A 25374-nucleotide genomic window follows, 5' to 3' on the forward strand; every position below is an offset into this window, starting at 1 on the left:
TAAAGGGGTTTCATGAAAAATGAAAGAAAAGTGCGTTATTACACAAAATAGCCTTATGAATAACAGGTATCTCGCTGTTTTGAAATGGAATTAACTGTACGTGATGTGTTTTATTATGTACACCGACTGAACAACAAAGCTTCATTGTTTTTCAGAGAACAATATTTTTTTTTCTTTTTCCAAACAATGCAGGTGACTCAGCAAAACTGAAAATAAAATAAAATAAAATAAAATAAAATAAAATAAAATAAAATAAAATAAAATAAAATAAATGGGGAGATCACTGATAGAGTGGTGGAAGAAAGTGAAATTTTCAGGTTGTGTAAAGCTGCTATTCATACTTGAGAACTTGAATAACAAAGATATCTAAAAGTAAGTTTTTCAGGTTGGGAAGTTTTGCAAAATTAGTCCTGCTGACAAACTGCTTTTTGGTAAATAATCATGGATAAGTTTGCTAATTAAATCATAACTAGCTCAAACTGCATTTTACTCTGAGGCACATAAGGAACGAAATAATTTTTGTTGTGAAAAGTTAGAAAATGAATTGGTCAGACTTCACTAAGTACTGTAAAAGACAATACAATCACATTGCTACTCCTACCAAGACAGGTACTGTCTGTGTTTTGACAAAGCATTTGCAGTGACACTTTTATAATGTCAAACTTGCTACTGTACTTTGATCCACTGGTGTGTGGTAGATAAGCTGCCAATGCTGTCCTAATTAAAGTAAATGTTTCCTCTGAAGAGACTTCTAGAAACAAGCTTATCATCTGATGTAGGAGTCTGTCACATGAGGGTGATTGAAGGTGATAAATGTATATTTACAACTTTGTTATTTGTGTTGCAGTAATACTTCCCGGCTAGTCATGGGTCAGATGCTGGGTACTATACAATAAAAAAACAGATTTTATATGCCAAAGAATTAATGATATAAATTTGGGACAGCAAATAAAACAATTATGATGAATTATTCAAAATGCAACAAAGGCGTGAACATGGAGTTTTCTTTTAATATCTTTCTTTGAAAGTACACGTGAGGTAGTTTTAAGCAATGTTTTTTATAGTATCTCATCTCCTTCATTAAACTGCCACAAATAGTTGGAAGCTTGTTCTCTTTTAGACTTTCTGTCAGAGAGACATTGTGGGGAATGAGGAAATTTGGTAGAAATTTAGTTTCTCCCTGAGTTAGAACACAGGCGTGCAAAAGTTGAATAGAAATAGGCTGATTAGTATTTATCAAAATGCATAAACCAGTAGAGGTCAGTACAGAGTGCTGAAATGGAATTAGAATGTCGTGTAAAAAGCATCGTATATTCATGCTCTTAATTTCAATTTTAAGTTTTCATTTAAAATACGGTAAGGGCTTACAGTGTTTTACAGTTGATGTCTTTGAAGAGATGCATTAAAAATACTTGGGATAATGTGGTAATGACAGACTGCTTAAAAGGACTTCTTTTAGCAGTAATGTTCATGTTGCAGTATGTAAAATCTTGTGGAGAGTTGCTTATTTTGTCTCTTCATTATAGAAGCAAATGTGTAATTTTTATTATATATATTGTAGTGACAAATGCATCCAGTGGATGGTTTTGTATCAAATTAGGAGAAAGGGTAACTTCTAGGAATCAAGTTTTCAGTTACTTGAATTTAAAATAAAATTTCCCCCCCTCCCTCCCCCTGTTTAGGTAACAAATTTTGCTAATTAAAATTTAGTTTGTTTTCAGTTCCCTGTCTTCCTTTGTGTGTATATGTGTGTATGTTTGTATACACACACACTCAGGCAGGCGGACTGTGTAGTAAGTTGAATTATCTTTTGTTTCACTTTTAAAGCCACTGTTTGCTCATGGTTTCCTTTTGTGATAGAGAGCAAGGAAAAGAATCAGTGCATACAGTCTGCATGAAAAGGTTCTTCTGTATATATTAGCTGCAAAAATTCATCTCTGAAAAGCTTCTGTTCAGTATGCTTTCTGTGGATATAGAAAGAGCAACCTGTTTACCCATTGTGTTTCCTTGCATTTTAACTTTTATTTAACCTTGAAAACTTGCTTGCTTTTAAACTGTAGTTCTTGAATATTCAAGATGTCCTAAGAACTTTATCACTAGATGAACCTAGTATACTATATTTTGATTTCAATATTGACTCATGCCTACTGTCTATAAGCTTAGGGTGAATTATCCCAATAACTTCAGAAAGACTTGCTTATTTTATAATGCAGGATCCAATCTAACAGGAAGCATTTGAATGATGGGTTATTAAATTGCAATTTCTACTTTGATCTTAAAATTGCTACCAAAGGCTTGGATGCAATTCAGTTCGATTCTTCTGAATAAAGGGGAGTGGAGAAACAATATCTACTACTGATTCAACACAGAATTCAAAAACTCCTTCTTTGTTCAGATAAATTTATGATGTAAATAACATTTTAATGCACAATATTTTTCTATAGACTTTATCACATCTGCTGGATGTAAAGCATGTGAGGATCTGTATTTTGCTGAGGCACAGTGGAAGAGTTCATTTGCAGTAACTGATACTTTCAACAGTTGTGGGTGGGAGCCTTCCCCATCACTTTTCTTGAAAAATGGTAGAAAGGTTAAGACTAAGGTGCTTCTTGATACTAAATAGTCTGGTTTTAGCCAGTCAGTGTTGAAGTCCAAATGTCCAAGTATTTGTATTGCTTCAATTAAGTTTGTTTACATGTTAAATTTTATGAACATCTGGTCTGCCTTTTTCCATAACATATGGGATATAAAACCCCCAAAATCAGGGACAAAAATAATGCTGCTGGAAACATGTACTTCAGTTCATGTTATGTTAGAAGTTTGCCACTCTTATCTATATCTGTACCAAATATAGAAGATAACAGTAGAGCTGGTCGTGAGTAAGGAACAGAAGGCCTATCTTATCATTGAAGTCCTCAGTCTCTTAATAGATTAGTGTTTAGTATTGTCTTCATTGTGGTATTGCTCTAACACATTTGTACACGCACGATACCATTATATTCTTATTTTGCCCCTCTTTTCTAATGTCTGATTTTTTTTATTTTTTTTTTAAACTTCCTTGCATGGTAGCTATGCAATTATTCCACTCTTGCATAGGTAAGTTTTTATTATTAGTGTTCATTTCCAAGTAATTTCTCAGTTTTGTATGTATGTTTATGCATTACCAGCTATGAAGTAAACTGCCACTGAAATGTATAGCTGTGTGTTGTTTAAGCACATATTAAAAAATGGTGGGCTTGTGTCCAGATGGGAATAGTACTAATTCAGTCTGTGGTGATCAGTAATTGAGATAGCTACACTAGTGAAAAATCTCTGCTTATAAACAACAAAACTGTGACATTTGCACCAGAAATTGAGTTAATTAAGGTTCCTTACCTGTAATTACATTATCAATCTGCAGGTTGCAAAATAACCTAAAATAAATTAGTGCCAATAAATTCAAATGACAAACATACTCAAATAAATTTGAAATTTAATGTTCCACGGGGAGAAAAAAAAGATATATTATTCACCAATATCAGGAATAAAGGAACAACCTAGAAGGATGGTGTAATTCTGGAAAATGTATTCTATATCACAAGAAAATGTCAGTATAATATTTTCATTTTTGATGGCACAACCATTTTAGTAATACATATAGGTAGAGGAAATTTTGTTTTGAAGCTGCTTAAGTCAGAAATTCTGTTTATTCTCTGCCACGTTGGTCCTGGAGGTATATATTATTTTTCTTCACTTTGTTTTGCATTTCTATTGTGAATCTCTTACCTGTTTTTTTTTTACTGTGTAGCTCAAGTCAGTATTAGCTTTTGTTTTGCTTTTACTTGCTTTTTCTGCATGTCAAGGATCAGATTTAGACTCCAGGCTCTTCCTAATGATCTTTACCTTTCACTGAAATCAGTAGGCTGCTAAATTCAAGAATTAGTGTCGTACAAATCCCAGCGCCAGAAAAACAGCTTATGTGGTGATATAAGGCTGAGGACCTGTCAACTTTATCATGTCAGTATAAAAATTGAGGCGTAGGTGGAGTTGAGGCTTTCTAGAAACTCTGAGAATAACTTCCTTTCCCTAGACAAATTTATTTGTTTTTCTCGCAACTTTGTATTTCTAAGAAGCTTAATCATAAGTGTAATAAATGTGCTTTCAGTTTTTCTAGTACATGGTCTTTATTTGGCTACAAGCAAAGTTATTTCTGAAGACCTTTATATTTTTAATGTCTTATCTGAAAGAGGATCTTAGGCTTTACCCTTACTATACAATAACTCTTCTATCACAGAATTTTAATATGTCAGAGGAACTCTCACAGATTATAGATATGTTTGCTCAATATGCTGCCAGCAGCATTTAAGAACAGGCTTTGCAATATTGAATAAGTACATAGTCTTACATTTTCCTTTTGTACTTAAAGGACAAACCTGTTTCACTTATATACATGTGGTTTTCCCAGTACTGTAAAAATGCAGGGGTTTTTTTGTTGGTCCAGAAAAAAATACATCTATTTTGCAAAATTTTATATGCATATTATATATGCTAACTTTTTATCAAAATAATTATGATTGGTATCAGAACATACATATGACTGCATACAGAAAATACTATGAAATATATTCAGGACAATTTTTCTTGCCAGCTCACTCATATTTTTTTGTGTGTATTAACAAGTTCAAATTGACATCTTCAGTCTTTGAGAAATTAAGATATTTAAATTTGAGAAAATGTTTAATTAAAGTTGAATGGAATATGGAAAAAGATCTTAAAAAAAAAAAAAAGAAAAAAAAAAAAAGCTAGCTGCTTTAAACAGCATAAAGTAGAACCACATGTCACTTCCCTGAACCTGATTCATAGAAGTATTGCATTTATTTCCCATGAAAATAACAGACGTGTTAATCATATGATTGTGTGTGTCAAAAAATATTCCACTTTGCTTGCAGATTTACACTACTTCAAGGAAAATACAAGTAAAGATTTTCTGGTGTCTTCTGCTGGTGGTAAAGATGGCCACAGAAAATGTGAATGCTTAGAAGTAGCATGTGGTGAAATAGAACAGGAGATCTCTGATATCAAGCTACAATGTTTTCAGCGGGTTTGTATTCATGGAATCATAGGATCACCAAGATTGGAAGAGACCTCCAAGGTTATCTGATCTGATTGCCTACCTACCACCAGTATTTCTCCACTAAATCATGTCCCATAGTACAACATCTAAAGGTCTCTTGAACACCTCCAGAGACAGTGACTTAGCCACCTCTCTGGGCAGCCCATTCCAGCACCTGACGACCCCTTCAGAAAAGAACATCCAACCTGTATATCCCCTGGTGCAACTTGAAACCATTCCCTCTAGTCCTAGACTGACAAGATGATGCGAGCTGGGTTTATAGCCTTCAATTCAGCAAGGTCACGTTTGGGGATCACACTGCAGCTGTGTGAAGAATCATTTTGCATGTTCATATATTACTTCATAGTCAGTATTTAGTAGCCAGAGTACAACAGGATTATAATCTTTCAGGAAACGTCACTTGGTCTTGGGTGGTCCTCAAATCTGAGCACATCTGACATCCTAATATCTTACTTGAACAGAGAGTAAACCTGGCATTTCTTTGCAACATAGGAGAAAGGTAGCAAGAATCTTAATACTGGGAGTCAGAGAATATCAGGAATGAAGTCTCTGTATACTAGGTAAAAAACACCCAGTGTTGAGAAGAGGTATATGATCAGTTCTATGATATCCAGAACTTTCTATTTCTCCTTGACACAAAAGATGGCTCAGAGTAAATTGTATCTGGTAGGATGAAAATAAATGTACCACAAGATCAGCTTGTCTAAACAAGGAATTAATGATGAATCTCTAGAACAAGGAAGGATGCAGAAGAAGGAGGTATGGTCAGGCTGCACAAGAAAAACATAGGAACATTAACCTGATATGCAGGTATGGTGTTGTGTAAACCAAAGCTTATCAGGAATTGACACTACAAAGTTGAATCAAGTACAACAGGAAGAACATCTCTCACTACACAGGAATAAGCTAATAAAGCAAGATATGTGCTTGCTGAAGAATGGAACAAACAATGTAGTGAAAGCAGATGCAAGTAAGGCTGAAGTACTTAGTGAGTTAATCAGTCCGGTCTTCATCAAAGAGGCTTTTGTCTAGAGGCAGGGTGCAAGGAATAGGGAAACTACCAGCAGGAATTAAGGATTGAATTAGGGACTATTTGCAAGAATTTTACCCTTAACAAGTTCTTGATGTGTTTGGAGTGTTAAGAGAACTGTATGATGACTTTTCAAGGTTGTGGAAACTGCAGAAGGTTTCCAGTACTTAGAGGAAGACTCTACCCATCTTTAAAAAAGGCCAAATAATGAAACAGGGAACTAAAGGCTAGAAAGACTCAAAAGCCATTATTGAGTAAACTCAGGGAAAAAACAGTGTTTGGGGGTAGTATGGATTTTAATTTTTGACCAATTCAAACACCTTTCATGATGAGACAACTGTATTTGTGGTTAAGAAGAGCAGGAGATGTTATCTACTTTGTGCTAAAAAAACTTGCTAAATTGAATCTCCCACATTTTCATATTAAAGCTGTTTTAATAAGGAAATTGAGTCCAAAAACTGAAAGGGTAGGAGGTAATGGGTCATATGCTGCCTTGATACCTGTGATGTATTGGGTTACTCAGAGATCTGTCCTGGAACCTGTCATATTTTATAAATGATTCGATATATATTTGTCTAACTACTGTGTGCTGACAATAATAAATGCTAATAGAACACTGTGGTATATTAGCAAAACAATAGCTATTAGCTTGAAGAAATTAATTTCCTTTAACTTGGTACTAATTAGTCCACATCTAGAATATTGCATCCAATCCTGAGTACCCCCATCAACTGGAATGAGCTCAGTGGACAGTGACTGAGATGACAGAAAATGCCCCATGAAGAGACTTTGACAAAGCAGTTTGTTCTGAAGAACAGAAGCCTTCAGGAGACCAAAAAACAAAAACAAAACCCAAACATGTCTAGGCAGAGAATACTGAAGAAATATTTGTGCTAAAGTTTTTGAAATAACATTTTCCTTGTATGTGAATAGTGCTTCTTGTCTCCTAATTGAGCTCACCCATTCTGATGCATCATTGAGCTAGATCTGCTGAAGACCTCTAATGAATCCCTAAATGTTGGAAGACATTGCCTTGTAGATATGCAGCTTGTATAATGTCGCACTATTGAATAAAGATAAGCTACCATTTTCGTACAGGTAATAATGAAAAAATATCGATATGAACAAGTATAAGCTGATAGCTTGTGCAGGTCTCTGATCCTCCTGTGTATGTTGGAATGGTTTCTCCAGGGAAGGATTTATTGACAACCCTCCTAAAATGTAGACAATTTACTGAGTACAGGTATGCTGTCAGGAAAGGAAACATTGAAATGGATGGCTTATGAATTCCAAACCATGCCTTCTGTTTCATTTGTTGCTTCTTATGCCTTTTTTGGTCTTTTTCTCTCCTCAGAAGAGCTCAGAACTACAGTGCAGTCAGGAACAAGTGTGTTACCAGCATGGTGACGATGGGAAAAAGAAATAAGGATGTGGATTGTGAAAGCTACTGATAGGTAATTGGAATCTCTTTATTTTGCACCATTATGTTCTGACACAGGAAACAATGTTTCAGGGAAGGCCTACTTGGGAATTAAAGTGAATGAACAGAAATGTAAGCAAACTAATGGAACTCCAGGCTAACAGGAAATGGGTGAACAGGAGTCACAGCAATGACTGCGATAAGTAAGCCTTGCAACAAGACCAGCTTTGATGCTTTATTTATTCATTCTTATGGTGGATTGAGAGAATTGGGTGTCTTGAAATATGACACAGCAAAACCTTTTTTTGCTTGCATTTGAAGAAACAGGCCTAGACAATGGGTGAAGAAGCTTATTCTGATTGTTTCTTGTCACTTAAGATGGAGTGAAGCAAAGCAAATAAAAGCAGTTGAAATCACAGCCATCAGTGCAGTTAACAGGGCAGGAGCAGTCAGTTGCAAACTTGAAACTTGAAAAGTACTAAACCATAGAAGAGCAAGATAATGGAGACCTCAGCTAGTTTACAGTTAATCTAAATGGGTATGTGCTTGGGCTATGCGGAACTGTATCCCTAAAGAGTTATAAGGCATGGAACACTATAATCTCCTGGTATTGGGTAGAGAGAGATAGTTCTTTGAAATCAATATTTACAGTTCAGGATTTATCTATCTGAATACTTCTTAAAATGCTTTTATTTCAGACTTTAGGAAAAATTAAATTAATGCTGCTCATTGCTATCTCTTTGCAAGAGTTACTTAATCATATTTAGACCTGTACTAGTGTCACATTAAAGTATGTCTCTCTTAAAAAGTGCTCAAAGCACTTTTGGCAAATAAAATACACGTAATGCATGTACACTGACAGAGGGAAAGGAAGAAGCAGAGACTGCCAAGGACAGACAAGGCAGTGCTGAGAACATTTATTGATTGGAAACAAATTAGTTTTTTTGTTTTGGTTTGATATTTTTTTCTTCTCCATATTACATGAAGTGGTCTCTGTCTGTGTGTAATTTTTACTTTTTAGTGCAATCTGCACCTGTGGCCTTTGGACTTAATGTTTATGACAGATGGACTAGACTGTGTTTGCACCATTTAGTGTATAATCCTTCTGTATGCATCTATGCCATGGTAGGCAATGGCACTGGCCCAGTGGGCATATTTATTAGTGCAGACTTCCTATCTGCTTCCATTGTTCGGTTGCAGTGTCCTTTGAGCCTAATGGACCTTGCTTTGTAGTGGGCCCACCTACAAAATATTGTTTGGTATTCATGCCAGATTATCTGCTGCAGACTCTAGTTGTTTTTTCATTTTTTTTTTTTTAAGTACTTCAGTGCATTTGCCAACTAGAATGCTTAAAATGGATCAATTCCATATTGTAAATGCTCTTCTTCTCCTCTCAGCCTGTGAGCTTTGTTTTGGTATATACTTGTTAGCTTTGTTTGCTAGCATCAAGATGCTTGATTAAAAGAGAAAAGAAAAGAAAAGAAAAGAAAAGAAAAGAAAAGAAAAGAAAAGAAAAGAAAAGAAAAGAAAAGAAAAGAAAAGAAAAGAAAAGAAAAGAAAAGAAAAGAAAAGAAAAGAAAAGAAAAGAAAAGAAAAGAAAAGAAAAGAAAAGAAAAGAAAAGAAAAGGAAAAGAAAAGGAAAGAAAAGAAGAGAAAAGAAGAGAAAAGAAAAGAAAAGAAAAGAAAAGAAAAGAAAAGAAAAGAAAAGAAAAGAAAAGAAAAGAAAAGAAAAGAAAAGAAAAGAAAAGAAAAGAAAAGAAAAGAAAAGAAAAGAAAAGAAAAGAAAAGAAAAGAAAAGAAAAGAAAAGAAAAGAAAAGAAAAGAAAAGAAAAGAAGAGAAAAAAAGGCTGCTTCTTGCTCAACTGGCTATGTCTCTGTGTCTTATGCTACCTGAGCAACCACTATATTGAAAGCAGAAATTGTTCCCGGCAAAGTAATGGTCCTCATAAAGCAAGGTGTAATGAGTGCAAACCTGTCTGCAGTAGCCTGCTGGCCCATGTCTGGCAGCCTGGAGCTGTGCAGCGTGCTCCACTTCTGCTGACTTCATGTGTGACGTGTGTGGAAACTGGTTATTGCTGCACAAGAAATGTTGCCTTCTGTATCAGAAGAACAGCAAAACTAATGCCAAGCAAATGGAAAATGCTGTATTGCTTAGATACTTGAAATGTTAGGTGATAGAATTGTGAAGAAAAAAAAAAAAATTTAAAAAAAAAAATAGAAGGCAGGACAGAAATGATATACTTGTATACTTGCAATCTCAGAGAACAGTTTAGTATTGCATCTTGTTCATATAGATGTCACAGTTTCATGTGATGTGGTATTTTCTAATATCTATAGTAGAAACTCAAAACATCTTTTTGTTGTTTGTAGCTGTTTTAAATTTGGCATACCTGTTCTTGAGTGAAAATTTCAACTCTAGAATTTCCATACAGAATGTATGACAGGAGGAGGACTTGTGAAGAAAGTTAGAATCCATTTACAAATACTCATGTAGTATGAGTTCTTCATTCACTTTCAATGCTGTTGTAAAGTTAGCAGTTTAGAAGATCAGATACTCAAACTATGATGGTGAGCCTTACTATAGGCGAAGGGCTCTCTATTTTAAATTCTGGAGATGATTTTAGAATTTGTTATTGAACTTTGAAAATCTCATGGTGGTTATATTTGGTAATCATCTTTCACGCTTTCTTTTTATTTTTACCTGTTCCTTTAATGATAACTGAAATAGTTTCACCAGTTTTGCACATATTGAAGAAATCTGTTTCAGAATGTAGCGTAGAAAATGTGCAAGCTTGTTGTGGGCAAATCCTGTTTAATACCCTTCAATATGAATCAACTGTGTGATGGTTCTGATTTTTTTTTTCTGAATTTGCTGTGGCATTTTCACATCTTTCCTGATAGATCATTGCCTACCTACTCACTGAAAAAGTAGTTTTTTAAGTTGTTTTTCCCTGCTGCCAGTCAATGTGTTGATGAATTCTCTTCTTAAAGTAACCGTAAAAGCTTTAAAATTTCTTTCATTTAAAAGTGTAAAAGCTGTTTGTAAACTTGTAAACTGAATTTATGCATAGCTTAGCTAAAATCATCTTCTGTCACTAAAACCACTCTCTCATGTTAGTTCTCTGGTACTGTGGAACTCCTTGTGCAAGGCTTACTACTTATTCTTACTAGTATAATTTCTTAAGAACTGCAGTCTCTTTCCTTGTCTAGACCACACAAATATCTTTCATTTCTCTGGTAGAACAGAAATCCACTTCTGTGGACTTACAGAAGGCTCTTGAAAACAGTTGTTTAAAGCCCATGTCCTCTAAGGCCTTGATCAGTTTTTCATGTAGCTTTGTGATCATTTGTATTTGCAAAGAAATTTGGTGGTGTGTTTGGGATTTTCTGTTCTAGGTAAGATTTTCATACTGGGAGCAAATTAAATTACTTGCACTACCAATGGCTTTCCAGAGTCCAACCAGAATATTTAGCCACTAACTTCCAATATGTACAGGATTCGATTATTCTGATCCTTAGAAAGACACAATCACAGTGCCCCTAACCTGCTGTGGGGTTCCACTAATATCATTAATCTGAAGAATCATTAAGCTAACCAGCTGTTCCGTTTGTTTGCTGAACAGTATTTGTTGCTGCTAGATCACTTGTGAATTCTGAGGGTCCTACAGCAAAATAAGCTGCAGGATACTGTGAGGCACACTGGGCATCTTCTACCGTGTGTCAGAAACTACAGATCTGTAACTTTGTTTTCCACCAATTTTCTTTCCTAATGTGACTACACATATTATTTAATGCAATTACATTGTTCCATCTTTAAAGGCTATTTTTAGTAATCTAATTCTGATGCTTCACACACACAGGTTAGAAACAAATTGGTTTAATCTGTATTGCTGTTCACCATATCTACACCTTGTAAAACCAAGGAATTTCTTCACGGTTGAACAGTAAATATCAGAATTAGAGCTTGAAGTGTCACATTTGATTGCTTATGTGAGGTTTTTTTACCAATATAATGTGGTTCCTCTAAAAGTTAATCTCTCAGGAAGCATACTTGTGGATAATTTCTTCCAGTTGAAACTTACAGAAAATAAGTATTGCACTTAATTTAGGAATAAATAGTATTAGACAATTTCTTTTGTGCACATTTATATATATAAAAGAAATAAAGTATCTTGTTTCCTTTAAACATCTGCCCCGGTGGCACAGTGGTAGGAATGCCGCATTGCAACACTGGAGGGCCCAGGTTCGAATCCCCCCTGTGGCGCAAGTGGTAGAAGTACCACTCTGCTACACAGAGGCTCGAATCCCGGGGGTTGGACTCGATGATCCCTAAGATCCCTTCCAACCCGCATGAGACTATTATCTATTAGTATTATTATTATCTTTATTTCCTTTTCACATGAACTTTATTCCAATCAAATAATATGAAACCTATTCTTATAATAATGCAGTTATTCATAAAATACAAACAGCAAATATCAGAAAACTACAAATACTGGAATAACAGATGTTAAAAGATAACAATGAGTGTATTTGTAGGCAGATTTATTTTTTTTTTTTTTAAATTTCCTACAATATCCATTTGTTTTGGTTAGGGGTCTTTTTGTTTAAAGGCTTCCAGTTTTCATTGGTCCTACATTTTTATTTTGATACTGACTATGACAAAACTGTGCATATATAACCATCCTGTGTTCACTTTACTCCTCCACTAATGGTGGTAGTTCAAGCTGCTTCCTGGGTAAATTGGTAAAGACATCATTTACTTCATTGTCACAAGAAAAAGATAATTAGAGATTAACTGCTAATTGTAACTCCTTTTGTCAGGGTTGAAATCCTAATTTAAATCTCTTTTTACTTATTTTACTAATTTTAATGATGATATGGGATATCACACATGAAGTTTTGTGCTTCCAAGGTGCCTTCTGAATACTGGACTCTGTGGAAATGTATAGCTTTATCACTGGGTAATGTGAAAGGGGAGACTGTGAAGTAGTTGGAATCGGTTGACTCCTGGTATAAGAACCAGTATATACAGAACTTAAGTACACTCTTAAGCCAAGCAGTCAGGTCATTTTTAAATCTGTCCCCATGCTCATCTTCAGTGGTAGAAAAAGTAACTTTTCATATGTTACTCGCATGTGAACCTCACAGCACAACCTCAGCATGCACCTGTGATCTGTTTGGCCAGTGTTGAGTATTATTTCATACATTCCCCTCACTGTGCTGAATACTTTTATTCTGTTTCCTGGTCGTGTTTCCATTCCACCTGTTAATACTGTGATCAGTGAGGATGAGAGAATAATCCATCTTTTGTAAAGGTCTTATTTCTGCCTCCTGTCTACCTACATGTTTTCCCTAAATCCTGTGATTGTTGGTTAAGTGGCAACAGAGACAGATGGAGATTGTCACACCTACATACAAATGATGAAGAAATGATGGCTGTTGGCCACTGACTTGCAGTGAATGAGACATCTTTAACTTCTACATCAAAGCATCTCTTTTTAAGGGTAGTGTCACATTCACTGGTTGCTGAAAATGAAAAAAAGATTCTTAGCAGTCATGTACCCTATCACTGATTCACTGTGTTACAAGAACAAGCCAGTTATGCATAAAAATTATCCCATAAGTCAAAAACAGTGAGAGACTAAGGAGGTGTTTAGAACATATCTAAAGTGTCTTCCAAAATATAATATATAGAAATCAAAAATGAAACGTATTTCATGTGAGATAAACTTTTAGGTGGTCATTGCTGTATTGACAGAAATCTGAGGATAATTTAGACTGTAATGTTTCCTTAACTGGGGCTAACATCAAAATTAACTTCTTTTTAACAACACAAATCTGCTACCTGATATTTAACTTTGTAGAATATATGTTCCCTTGCTTCTGACTATTTTGTAGTAGTTGATTCTATTAGTTATATTCTGGATGACTATAATGTCCACATCTTATTCACACACAAAAATGAATAAATAAATAAATATTGAAATTCAAATGAGTTCAAATGAATGACAAATTTATAGTTAGTTATTCTTATTTTCTAATAGTCCTCTCATCTAATTCCTTATCTCTTCTACTTAAATTTCTAACTTCTCATAGGTTTTTCTCTGATTCTTCCTTATTTTTATTTTTCTCTTTCCTCCTCCTAATATTCATTTCTAACAAGATTTTGTGAGTCACACTGATTCCAGGCAAACAAGCTGCTGTACTGTAAAATAAATAGCCTCGAAATGCTACAAAGTAAATCAGTTGCCTTCAAGATTAAGCTAAAATTTTTGCTTGAGCTTCACGTCTGAACATCCTTCCACTTAACCAGATGATAGCAGAGTTTTTGCCAACAAAATATATCTTTACTAAACCAGGGCCATCTTTCAATAAGAACAGAGCAGTACACTGCCCTCTGCCATCAAAACATGCCTCTAGCCCTATTTATTTATGAGAAGCTTTGTACTGGATACAAACTGATCATGAATGTTATCCAGCTTTATATAAAATATCACATGGTATTGGTAATCTGATACAGGGTTTTAAATGGATAGCTACATTGCCAGCTTTAAGTGCCAGATATTTTTTTCCTATCAAGTGTTATAGCATGTACTGCTAAGAAATACTCTAACCTTTACTGAGGGTATGTTTCCTGTTGAACAATTACTATTACAAAACATTTCTTTTGCCTTTTAATTTTATTCATCTGAACAAAATAAACTGTTTAGTGTTCTCTGGTGTAGCTTATTGAAAATAAATTGCTGTAGGAAGAATAATCAGCATTTTACTCCCTGGTCCAAAATGTATTTTTTCTCAAGCTTGTATTTCATCTTTTTCTTCTTCTTTTTTTTTTTTTTTCTCCTGTAATTAACAAAACAGCTATACTTCATAGTTGAAGTTCTGTAGACCCCTAAAAATTAATACCATTTCAGACATGAAATACTGGCTTTTTTTGAACATATTCTTGAAAAAAATCCAATTTGATCACCTACACTTGTATTTGTAAACCTAGAAAATCAGCTTTATTTGTGGATTAGGTACATAATTGACATTCACTCCACGTAGGCATGGAAAAATCTAACCTGGTGTGAGAAACCTGAAGTGTGACTAACATCCTGAATTTTTGCTTTGCAGCATTATCTAGAGGATGGATGAGCATTAACAAGGAAAATCTAGTTTTTCTTTCCCAGAGGGCACTTTTATTTTTTGCATTATTCTAGCTGGAATGCTTTATGTGTTGTATCACTTTGATCTGAAAGCTAAAATCTGATGAACACTTGTTTGAGTGTTTTAAAGGGAAAGACAGTAGCTTTGATCAGTCCCCAGGATCGTTAGTTTCTTAAACCATTTTAGGATAAGGTAAACAAAGATTCTGGAGTTGTTCCATGTATGTTTGAGGGAAGGAGAAATCATTATTTTGTGCCTGACTTGACAAAGAGCAGATCTGTATGGGAAAGATTATGTCAGAGGGATCACTTGAAAAAACAAAGAGAACCTATCTGAAATTTGTGTACACAATTAGATATCAGTGTACTCAAAGGCATCTCAAGTTACCATATCTCTAAACCAAAAATTATAAAAAATTTAAAAATATTAATTTGCAATTGGAGTAGATTAAGCAGAGATGCAATGTAGACTGAGGAGCGGAATGAGGCAGAACTGGTAAGGCAAATAGAATGCTGAAATTTGTTTTTTATGATTCCAGGAGAGAGAGAAAGCTCTGTAGTTCTGAATGCTGCCCAAGCTTCATGCATTAGAGAAACTGGATAGCTTGACTGAGTTTGAAAGTGGTGACATTAATGGGAAATCTAAATCTTTATGTGCATAAAGCCATGAGGGTTCATTCCGTGAACAGCTGCTAGCCAATAAGCCTTTTAGTAAGCCTTTTGGAGACAACACTGAAAATCCAGAGCTAACACTTTCACCACTGGATTTGTACAATGCGTTCTTAGAAATAGGGCACCTCCATGTGGGAATCTAAATGTCTCATTCTTTTCAAATCGTTATTTCCAAAATGCCACTGCTTCACTTAGTTCCTACTTGAGAAGTTGTACAATATTAAGGCAGTTAAATGTGTTTAAACATAAATTCATATTGTTTCAGTTTCTAATTTGATTTTTCAAAAGAATATCTGAGGGAAAATGACAACTGAGTATTTTCACTTTCTTAGTGCACTATATGTTCTACAAGAACATATTGTGTGAGCACTGAATGATGTAGATAGTAACTGAAGACCAGTAGTGGTGCTTCACAGTGTATCCATGAAAAACCTTCCCTGAGATATTTTTCTTGATATTGTATGTTTTATTAGCAAAGACTTTGTTTGTACTCCACTTGCAACTTGCACGGTGGTTCTGATTAATCCAATGTTCTTAGACAATACAATTATTGTTTCATAAAGATTTACTTGTAATTTGTGCAATTGCTGAATTACATGCTACTACCACAAAATCATAGAAGATCCAATCCATGGATTCCATGGATGTTCTTAAACATCTTAAAGATGTTCTGGTTCAGCTGCCTGCTGTGGGCAAGGGTACCTTCCACAAAATCAGGCTGCCTAGGGCTTCATCCAACCTGTCCTTGAGCGCCTCCAGGGATGGGGCACCACAGCTCCTCTGGGCAGCTGTGCCAGGGCCTCATCCTCTATGTAAAAAATTTTCTCCTAGTATCAAACCTAAATTACCTGTATTTTAGCTTAAAAATGCTCCCCCTTGTTCTATCACTATCTGCTAGTCTCCCTCCAGTTTATAATATTCCTTTAAGTACTGCAAGCCTGCATTGAGATACTTCTCAGTTTTCTGGCAGATGGTAAAGGGTTACTTCTGCCATTAAAAGAATACAAAAATTACAAGTGCATTCTGATTTTCGCACTAAGAGAATCTTAACAATTAAAAATGTAGCCTTGGTAAACCAGTGGAAAATAGAAGTGATTTGTTTGTAATGTATATCACTGAAGAAATACAATCAATGTGAAAGTAGTGTTGAAAAGCTTTCTTCTCTCTTTCTCTGAGAATTTTTCTAGGTAATTAAGGAAGTGACTGCCAGTTGCAAACAATGTGTTTGTTGAACAGTAGTAGAATTTTCCATAGAAAGAAATACCAATTTTGAAGATTTTTCTTCTTGTGCATTCAATACAAAGGGCTTTTGATCCAGGGCTTAAAGACAGATAAACAAGTGTGAACTAAAAAAATTCATCTAAGATATTTTAAGACGTAATTCATTTCAAATTTAGTGAAAGCAATTTCAGTTGTAAGAATTTATAGGTCTTGTGTATCAAGACCCATGTCCTGACCAAAGCACAAGGAAAAAAAAAAAAAAAAGATATTCCACTTTAATGAAATCACAAAATATTTCCTTGACATTTGATCCTGATGCCTAATAGCATTGTCTCATCTTTTAGACAACTTAGCTAATGCTAGTGTAATCAGAGACAGCTCTTATGCCCTGTGATTTGGAAATATAACAGTTAAGAATGAAACATCCACATTTTTTACTTAATTTTTTTCATTATATTTTGAAGTGTCAACATTGAAAAAGTGGTTTAAAAAAAAATAGAAACTATAGCTAAGTGACTTATGCTACTGAAACTGAATTAACAACAAAAATAATTGTGAATATACATCTTCAAAGGAGCTGACACATTCAGTTATACAGAAACAAATATACAGTTTAATGCCATGCATTAGAAATTTCTACCATTTAATCTAATTGCTATAATTAAAAGAGTAGGAAATAAAAGCTTTATTCAGAGTTCTATCATGTATTTTTGTGCTTTCTTTTGGATCCCTGTTTTGCATATTGTATGCAGTTAACATGAGGTTGCTCCAAAAGTAATGCCTCCTATCTATTTCCATGAAAAATACAACAGATAATAAGAGCACAATAGTACTATTTGACAGATCAAATTCTCAACTATAAATGTTTCTCACCATAGTCACCACCATTAGCTATGCATTTTTGCCAACAATGAACAAGAGCCTGAATGCCATGCTCATAAAAATCTGTACCAGCATAGGTGACCCACTGTTGCTCCTGTAGAAATGGACCACCCATCACCTCTCTGTGCTCACATCCACTGTTCAGTTTCCATAAATATTCATCAATCCATGAGTGCATTTACTTCCACATGGAGGAATTCAATGACACGCCTTTGCTTCATACACACTTCCATGTCAAATGCTATTCTGTCAGACTGCCTCTCTGCTATCATCTGTCAAGTGATAACTAAATGTAATGGGATATTAGTGGGAAGGTTCAGCCTCTATTGCCATACCACCAATATCCACTTCTGATGTTGTCAGCCAATGCAATAAAATAGGAGGCATTAATTTTGGAGCACCCATCATCTTTTCTTCATGTTTGTAAAGGATCTTGTCCTATTAATCTGCATTGATCTTATTTTATTTTGCAAATTGAAACTTGCTGTGTTTAAATTGTGCTGTAAGGAAGCTTTAATTATTCAATTAGATGGTCTGTTCACATTTTACTGTATATTTTATTAGTCTAAGTGTGGTAGCTTGGATTTAAACCAATACCTACAGGTACCTTTTCAGCACAGTGCTCAGGAAATTAACCATGGAGCTCTCATTAGCATTAATGGGTGCTTAGTGGCTAATTTACTGTGCACCACAGTTAAAATATACTCCCCAGTGTGCTCACCAGGCTGTGTGGGAGATTTCTTCATACTGACGGCATTGTAATTGTGTTTTATTAGTTCAAGCTACAAATGAAAAATTTTGTTTCCTCTGCTATTTGTGCCTAACTCTGATTCAAAGAGAAAACGTACACACCTGTGCTCCCTTTTAGCTGTGGCAGTAAGATAATTCTATCAAGGATTTCTTGTGAAAAGGATACAGTAGAAGGAAGATATGCAATCAGTGATTCTAATTTCTTATTAACCTGCAAGACAACAGAGAATATCCTATTTTTATGCTAACTATTGAACACTAAAAACATAAGTTTTCAAGTTAAGTATTCAGAAATGTGTAATGTTGTTGCAGTTTGGTTTAGGCTTGATGTTTATGTGTTTTCAGTTTAAAAGGGAAATCAAATAGAATCAAATACTCACAAACTTACATGTTTACGAAGCTGGAGTTTTCTCTGTCAAAGTGATAAATTCTCTGGCATTCTCACTTCAGACAAAATCTTAAAAGAACAGTAATTATATGCAAGAAATCTGTAAAGCATGGGGAAATGACTGAATGGAGAATCCTCTGTTTGGGGGAACACAAAACTTGTGAAAATCTTTAAGTACAAGTAGGAACAAAGCTCACTGAGTTTAATGTCTGTGTGTATAAGAGACAGGCAGAGAAGAATATTGTGTGGTTCCCAAAAATCATGGTGAGGAGAATCAGGCAGAATCAAAATGATACCACAGAATTGTAGAATAACAAGTCAGTAGCTTCATATGAAATTTAAAAGTAGATTATTTAGGCCAATTTCTACTTAAATAGTGTGATTCTATCAGAAAAGAACTTGGAAAGTGTTGAATACATATGAGAAATGGAAATAAATGGCAAAAAAGTAATAGCTGCTAGATTGTCAGAGAAATCTGTTTTCTATCTCGGGGAAATAATTTTCTTGTTTTCTGGATAAGGTAAATGCAAACTGATCTAATTTGTTGGGACTTAAGAGAGACATGGGAAATTGGTTACACTGAAAAAGGGGATTAATATGGAATTCTAGAGTGCATAAGGAATGGAGTAGAAGAGAGATGAGCAGATGACACAATAAATTTTTGCAAGTGACTAGGGTTAGGCTGCTCAGAAAGGTTGTGAAGTCTCTGCAGATATTTAAAACATTCCTTGTGCAACCTACTCCAGGGGACATGCTTTGGAAAGGAAATTGGGCTAGATGATCTCCAGAGGTCCCTTCCAATTCCTGCAACTCAGTGATTCTGAGGTAAAAGTAGACTGTTACCATCACTAATATATTAATAGTGCATCACTTGTGCATTGCTACCTTAATGACAGTATAGATCCCAAAATACTATTTTTCAAAAAAAAATTCTTAGCTAGTTTTTGTTTTTCTAACATATTTTTCTCCACTATGTTTATAATGTCACTTTAAAGAGCAGGTACTACAGTTAATCTCATGTCATGAAAGTCACGTAGTTGCAGAATTTGCAACAGCTATCATTCTAGTATCATTCTAGTACACTACACTCCATAGCATCGGTGATCTAAAAATACCGGTTATTTTTGTGGGTTGGTTTTTTTTTGTTTTTTTTTTTTTTTTTTTGCTTATTACGCTAAGCATCTTCTCTTTCATTAAACAGATACATACTGAAAAACACTACTGTAAAGTGACCTATTTGTATGTAACCTGAGCCAATGTCACATCAGAAGCACTCATCAAAAATGTTTTGGAGAGTGCTTTGTATTCTAATACCTTCTATAAATGGGAGTAGTAAAACTGAGCTTTAGTAGCTTTGTTTAAGGCAGACAACATGATTGCCTACAAAAAAAATAAAATAAAAAAAGACACAAAACAAACAAACAAAAAACAAAAACAAAAAAAGCCTTTTATTTTTATTTGTTCCAGATATGCTTACAGAATATCTTAGTAGAATCTGGCAGTATATTTATGATGGATATCTGCCCAAGGATAACTAACAGATTTATTACAGTCTCCAATAGTGGATGAACTGTAACAGATGCCATAAAGTGAGTGTTTGGGATAAAATATGATATATCACAGTTGGAAGCCTAATGTCTTCTTTTCATAGCTATATAGATTGACTGTACATACTGGTTCACAGCACATAGAAAAAGGTAGTCATGGTTTAACTGGGAGAAGGTGATGAGAGATTTTTTGTTCTGGGAATAAAGTAACTTTTGTCATAAAGGCAGAGGAAAACTGCAGAACTTTCCTATCTTTCCCTCCCTGAGGGTAGTGTCTGTTGCTGTGCTCCAGCTGATATCATGGTGATTTGTGGCTTTTAATAGCAAAAAAAAAAAAAAAAGAAAAAAGGAAAAAAAAAAAGGGGGTGATTCAGTGAGCAGTGTAGCTGTAGGCTTCTGCTATATTTTGCTGTTATGCAAATTATTAGAAAGACATTTCCACCATTCATTTATGTTATTTAAACACTGTCAATCTAACAATCAATCAATATTCGTTAATAAAACTGAGCCAAGTACGGTAAGATAACTAAAACTGATTTTTCAGAAGGGTGGTGATTGTAGAGTAGGCCTGTGTGCAAAGGTGTATCCATAGCTAGTGGAATATGCTTGCCTCCATTCCTTCCAAGTGAGTAAGTCCAAGTAGGTCCTGCCCTTCACCAATGTAAATACAAATTAACAATTTCAAATATTCAAAGGCAAAAATACAGAAATCCTTATCCCACCAAGGAAAATGGAAATCTACTCACTGCCTGATGACTCTTCTCATTAACAAAACAACAACAAAAATAAAACAAAAATGAAAGTACAAGTGAGACCTTATGTACTAACCGAAGATCAGGTCCACCTTCAGCACCAGCTTTTTTTTAAAAAAAAAAAGAACAGAATGAGTGCAGTTTTTGCAGAAAGCATCAATCTTTAGCTGTTTAAAGAGGTGGAAGTGAGTCAGTACGCTTAATGAAACGCAGAAAAATGTAGCATGAGTCATCATAGTTTGTTAATTCAGTTGGATACTAAGGAACCCTCAGGATCAAAAAGCATATAATGAACCTGGTATTGTTATGCTTACTAATCATAAGTGCAGGACTATGTGATGTACTAAATCCCTTGTTTGCAAATAGAAAAAAAAATAAATAAAGATTTGATCTCTTAGTGTGAAATTCAAACATTTTTCCATCAGAAGACATTCACCTAATTAAATTGAAGCATAATGCAGAATTAATTTAAATGTAGCTTGCTCTGAAGGTAATGCCTGCTATTTATTTCTGTGGAAGATACGACAGGTAAAAAGAGCACAATAACACTATTTTAAAGAGCAAATTCTCAGCTACAAAATACTAATTTTCAATCTAGTCACCACCATTAGCAACACATTTTTGCAAGTGATGAACAAGAGCCTGCATGTTATGGTCATGAAAATCTTCAGCAGAGGAGGTGACCCACTGTTTCACAGCTGTTATGACAGCATTGTTGCTAAAATTCACCACCTACAACCTCGCTGTGCTCACATTCACTGTTTGGTCTCCATAAACATTCAGTGCCAATAAGTATCAGTGGGTGCAATTTTTTTTTCCACATGGAAGAACTGAATGATGCACTTTTGCTTCATGCACTTAAATGTCAGACTCCATTTTGCTGGACTGCCTTTCTGCTGGCATCTGTCAGATAGCAATAAAATGTAATGGTATATTAGCAGGAAGTTTAAATCTCAACTGTTATACCACCAACCTCTGATGTCATGGGCCAATATAATAAAATAGGAGGCATTACTTTCAGAGCAGATGCCCCACATAAAAGGTGTATTTCTCTAAATCAAGACATTTGGCTGCATCTACAGTTTTTTCAAACTGGTGAGTTTCTACTTCGCAAATACAAAACCATAATGCTTATGTTGCAATTTAAAAATAATAGTTTAATATATCTGACATTTCCCAGATCATTGTTTGTTTTGATCTTGCCCCTTCCTCTTGTTTTGTTAATTGCAGATTTCTCTTGCTTCTTCCTGTATGGAGTTAAAGGGAAACTGCAAATTTTCTCATAAATCTGATTCAGTATTTTAAGAGTGATCGGTCTCGCTTATAGACAATACTGAGAATACTTTTCTTTGGGTTCAGCCATCCAACTTTGTTTCTGTTTTATGGTTCTTCAGATAGAAGTTGATATTGGGTAACCTATGTTGATGCAATACACGCAGAAGGGACACAAGTTCTATTGCAACTTTTTTCCTTTCAAAACAATTGCCTAAATGTTATTCCTATGTTCAGCAGTAACTTAAACATTTTCTAATCTGGTCTCATAAGCACCTGATAAATCTAGAATGTGGAAATTGTTGTGTAGGAATAATGCATAGTAATAGCTTGACTTCTCGTTCTCCCTTGCTCTCCTCTGTAACCTTGTAAAAGTCATGCAAAAGTTTTATATAACTACAAGACAAGCAATGTGTAAAACTGGATGAAGTAGTGTGCATGAATGTATTGAAAACCTTTGATGCAAAACACTGGAGAGGCTTACTATTATTGCTGTTTTTGTGGTTTTGTTTTTTTGTTTTTTTCAGTAACAGTGGTGGTGAAGCATTGAAACAGGTAGCCCAAAGAAGTGGTAAAGTCAGCGTCCCTGCAGGTTTATAGGAAACATGTAAATGTGGCTCTTAGAGACATGATTTATGAGGATGAGTTGATGGTTGACTATATGATCTTAGCGGTCTTTTCCAACTTTAATAATTCTGTGATTCTGTACTAGATACACCGATGAATGTTTAGTGGGTCTCTTAATTCTTGTTTAAAACATATTTACATGCTCTGCTGCCATCCTGCATGGACAAACCTTTCTAATTTTGGAATATGGATTGATTATGAGCTGTGCTATATTAGTGTGTTTGGTGTACAGGCTGATGGCACATTTATGTTGCTTCATTTACTTCCTAGACACATCTGCATTTACAGTTTGCATATCTTACTTGGGCACATTATTATGCTGTGTGATATGCATGTCTTTAGATTGTTGCACACATCAGTTTCCTGTAAAATTTGCCAGCAGGTAGGTGCCTACATCTTGAATGCTGTTTAGAGCACCTTATTTGGCTTAGGTTTTCCTTTTTGATGTAAAAAAAATAAATAAATACTTAGAGACTATTGCAGTCAGGAAACATAGATCTATTTATAATTTTTCCCTTCTTTTTTGCTTGCACCTGCTTAACCTTCCCTCACCACAAAATGAATAATAAATAATATCCTTTAATACAAAAAAACAATGCAGGCAATCTCATATTATGTCTGTATAGCATATATGTACGAGCTATAGTCTCAACAATTTTCTGCTATAAACATGTGCATCATTTACACATAACCACAGATCTGTTGTGTTCTTTCCAATGAGCAAGAGAACCATTTTTCTGGTTATATAAGCTAAATGATGCTGTAGCTGCATGATATGACAAAAACATATCTCTTGTATATTTACAGGGAGAAGGATATAGTCTGGTTTAATTATGCAAAAGTATTTATCTCTCCCCATTACCATATCTGAAAAGTACATTTCCCACTCCCACAGTTAAATGTATTCTCATATCAATTTCTCATATGTAGTGTTCAGCACAGTGCTTTACATTTTCAAAGTGCTTTACAAACATTAACTAATTAACTAATGCATGTCATTATGGGATTTTGAATCTTGGATGTCAAAGGCAAAAGACAAGGCAACCACAGTGAATTAAATAAAGTGCAGATTAAATTGCCATCACAGCACCCCCTACATAGCAAATTCCTCTACACCATGGATGACGACTACTTGGCTTGTACTGTTGTTTCTTTCGTCTTTTGGGAAAGACCTCAAGATCATCCAGTCCAACTGTCACCAATATTTCCTACTAAACCATGTCCCTCAGTGTAACATCTAAACATTTCTTGACATCTCCAGGGATGGTGACTCCATCATCATAAATATATTGGACAGGCCCTGATGCTGACCCTTGGGGTACAGCACTCGTGACTAGTTGCCTGCTGGATTTAACTCCAACCACCACCACTTTCTGAGTCTGGACATCCAACCAGTTCTTTACCCAGCAAAGATCCTTACCTGTCCAAGTCACAGGCTGACAGCTACTTCAGGAGAATACCATGGGAGACTGTTGAAGGTTTTGCTGAAGTTTAAGTAAACTACATCAGCAGCCTTTCCTTTGTCCATCATGTGGATCATTCAATCTTAGAAGATCAGGTTGGTCAAGCAGGACCTTCCTATCATTAGTCTAGGCCTAATTCCCTGCACGTGCCATGTGATCTCCCTCAAGATGATTTGATCCATAACCTTCCCTGGCACCGAGGTCAGGTTGACAAAACTGTAGTTCCCTGGATCCTCCTTACAGCCTTTGTTGTAGATGGGACTCACACTGGAAAATCTCTTATTCTCTGGGAAACCCTCCAGTTTACCAGAGACGATGATAGATGATGGAAAGTGACTTGTTTTGCCTTTGTCAACTCCCTCATTGTCCTCAGGTGGATCCCATACGGCCCTATGGACTTATGGCAATCCAGGTAGAGTAGGAGGTCTCTGTTTCCCCCTGAATCATAGGGAGTTTATTCTGCTCCCCATCAGAGTCTTCCAGGTCAGGGAGTAGAGTACTCCGAGTATAAATGGTTTGACTTTTAAAGACAGGCATAAAGAAGGCATTGAGAACCTCAGCACTGCCTTTATCCTCAGTGGTCATGTTCCCTGCCACATTCAGTAAAAAATGGAGATTCTCCTTAGCTCTCCTCTCAGTGTTAATATATTTGAAAGAAAACTTTGTTCCCTTTTGCCCCAGCAGCCATGTTGAGTTCAAGCTGAGCATTTGCTTTTCTAGTTTTCAACCTACACATTCTAACAACTTCTTTGTACTCTCCTCAAGTTGCCCATCACTTCTTCCACAAAAGGTAGATTCCCTTTTTCTCCTGGAAAACCTCCCTGGTTATTCACTCTGGTCTTCTTCCCTGCTGGTTTATTCTGTGCTATAGGGGGTACCCTGCTCCTATGCCTTTTCCTTCCTGAGGAGCAATAAGACTTCCTGGACCTTTCAGGACTGAATCTCAAGGGACTCTCCCTACTAGTGCTCTGAACAGTTCAGTGTCAGCCCTCTGGAAGTCCAGGACAGCAGTTTTGCTGCCCCAGCTCCTGACTTCACTAAGAATCAAGAACCCTAAGATTTTGTGGTCACTCTGTTCAAGACAGC

General features: G+C 35.4%; 1 protein-coding gene across 2 annotated transcripts in view; it reads left to right on the forward strand.

Annotated features, from left to right (window-relative positions):
- ST18 (ST18 C2H2C-type zinc finger transcription factor) overlaps positions 1 to 25374 on the forward strand; it is a 174966-nt gene that overhangs the window by 1027 nt on the left and 148565 nt on the right. Inside the window, exon 3 of one of the 2 annotated variants that reach the window (XM_085537383.1) lies at positions 7498 to 7597. The exons of the other annotated variant lie outside the window; for it this stretch is intronic. The gene's annotated coding sequence lies outside the window, so the exon portion shown is untranslated. The remainder of the gene's footprint in view (positions 1 to 7497; positions 7598 to 25374) is intronic. 2 annotated transcript variants of the gene reach the window in all.

Source organism: Coturnix japonica, chromosome 2 (assembly GCF_054131305.1).
Source record: "Coturnix japonica strain WE chromosome 2, WE-NBRP24, whole genome shotgun sequence".
Lineage (NCBI taxonomy): Eukaryota > Metazoa > Chordata > Aves > Galliformes > Phasianidae > Coturnix > Coturnix japonica.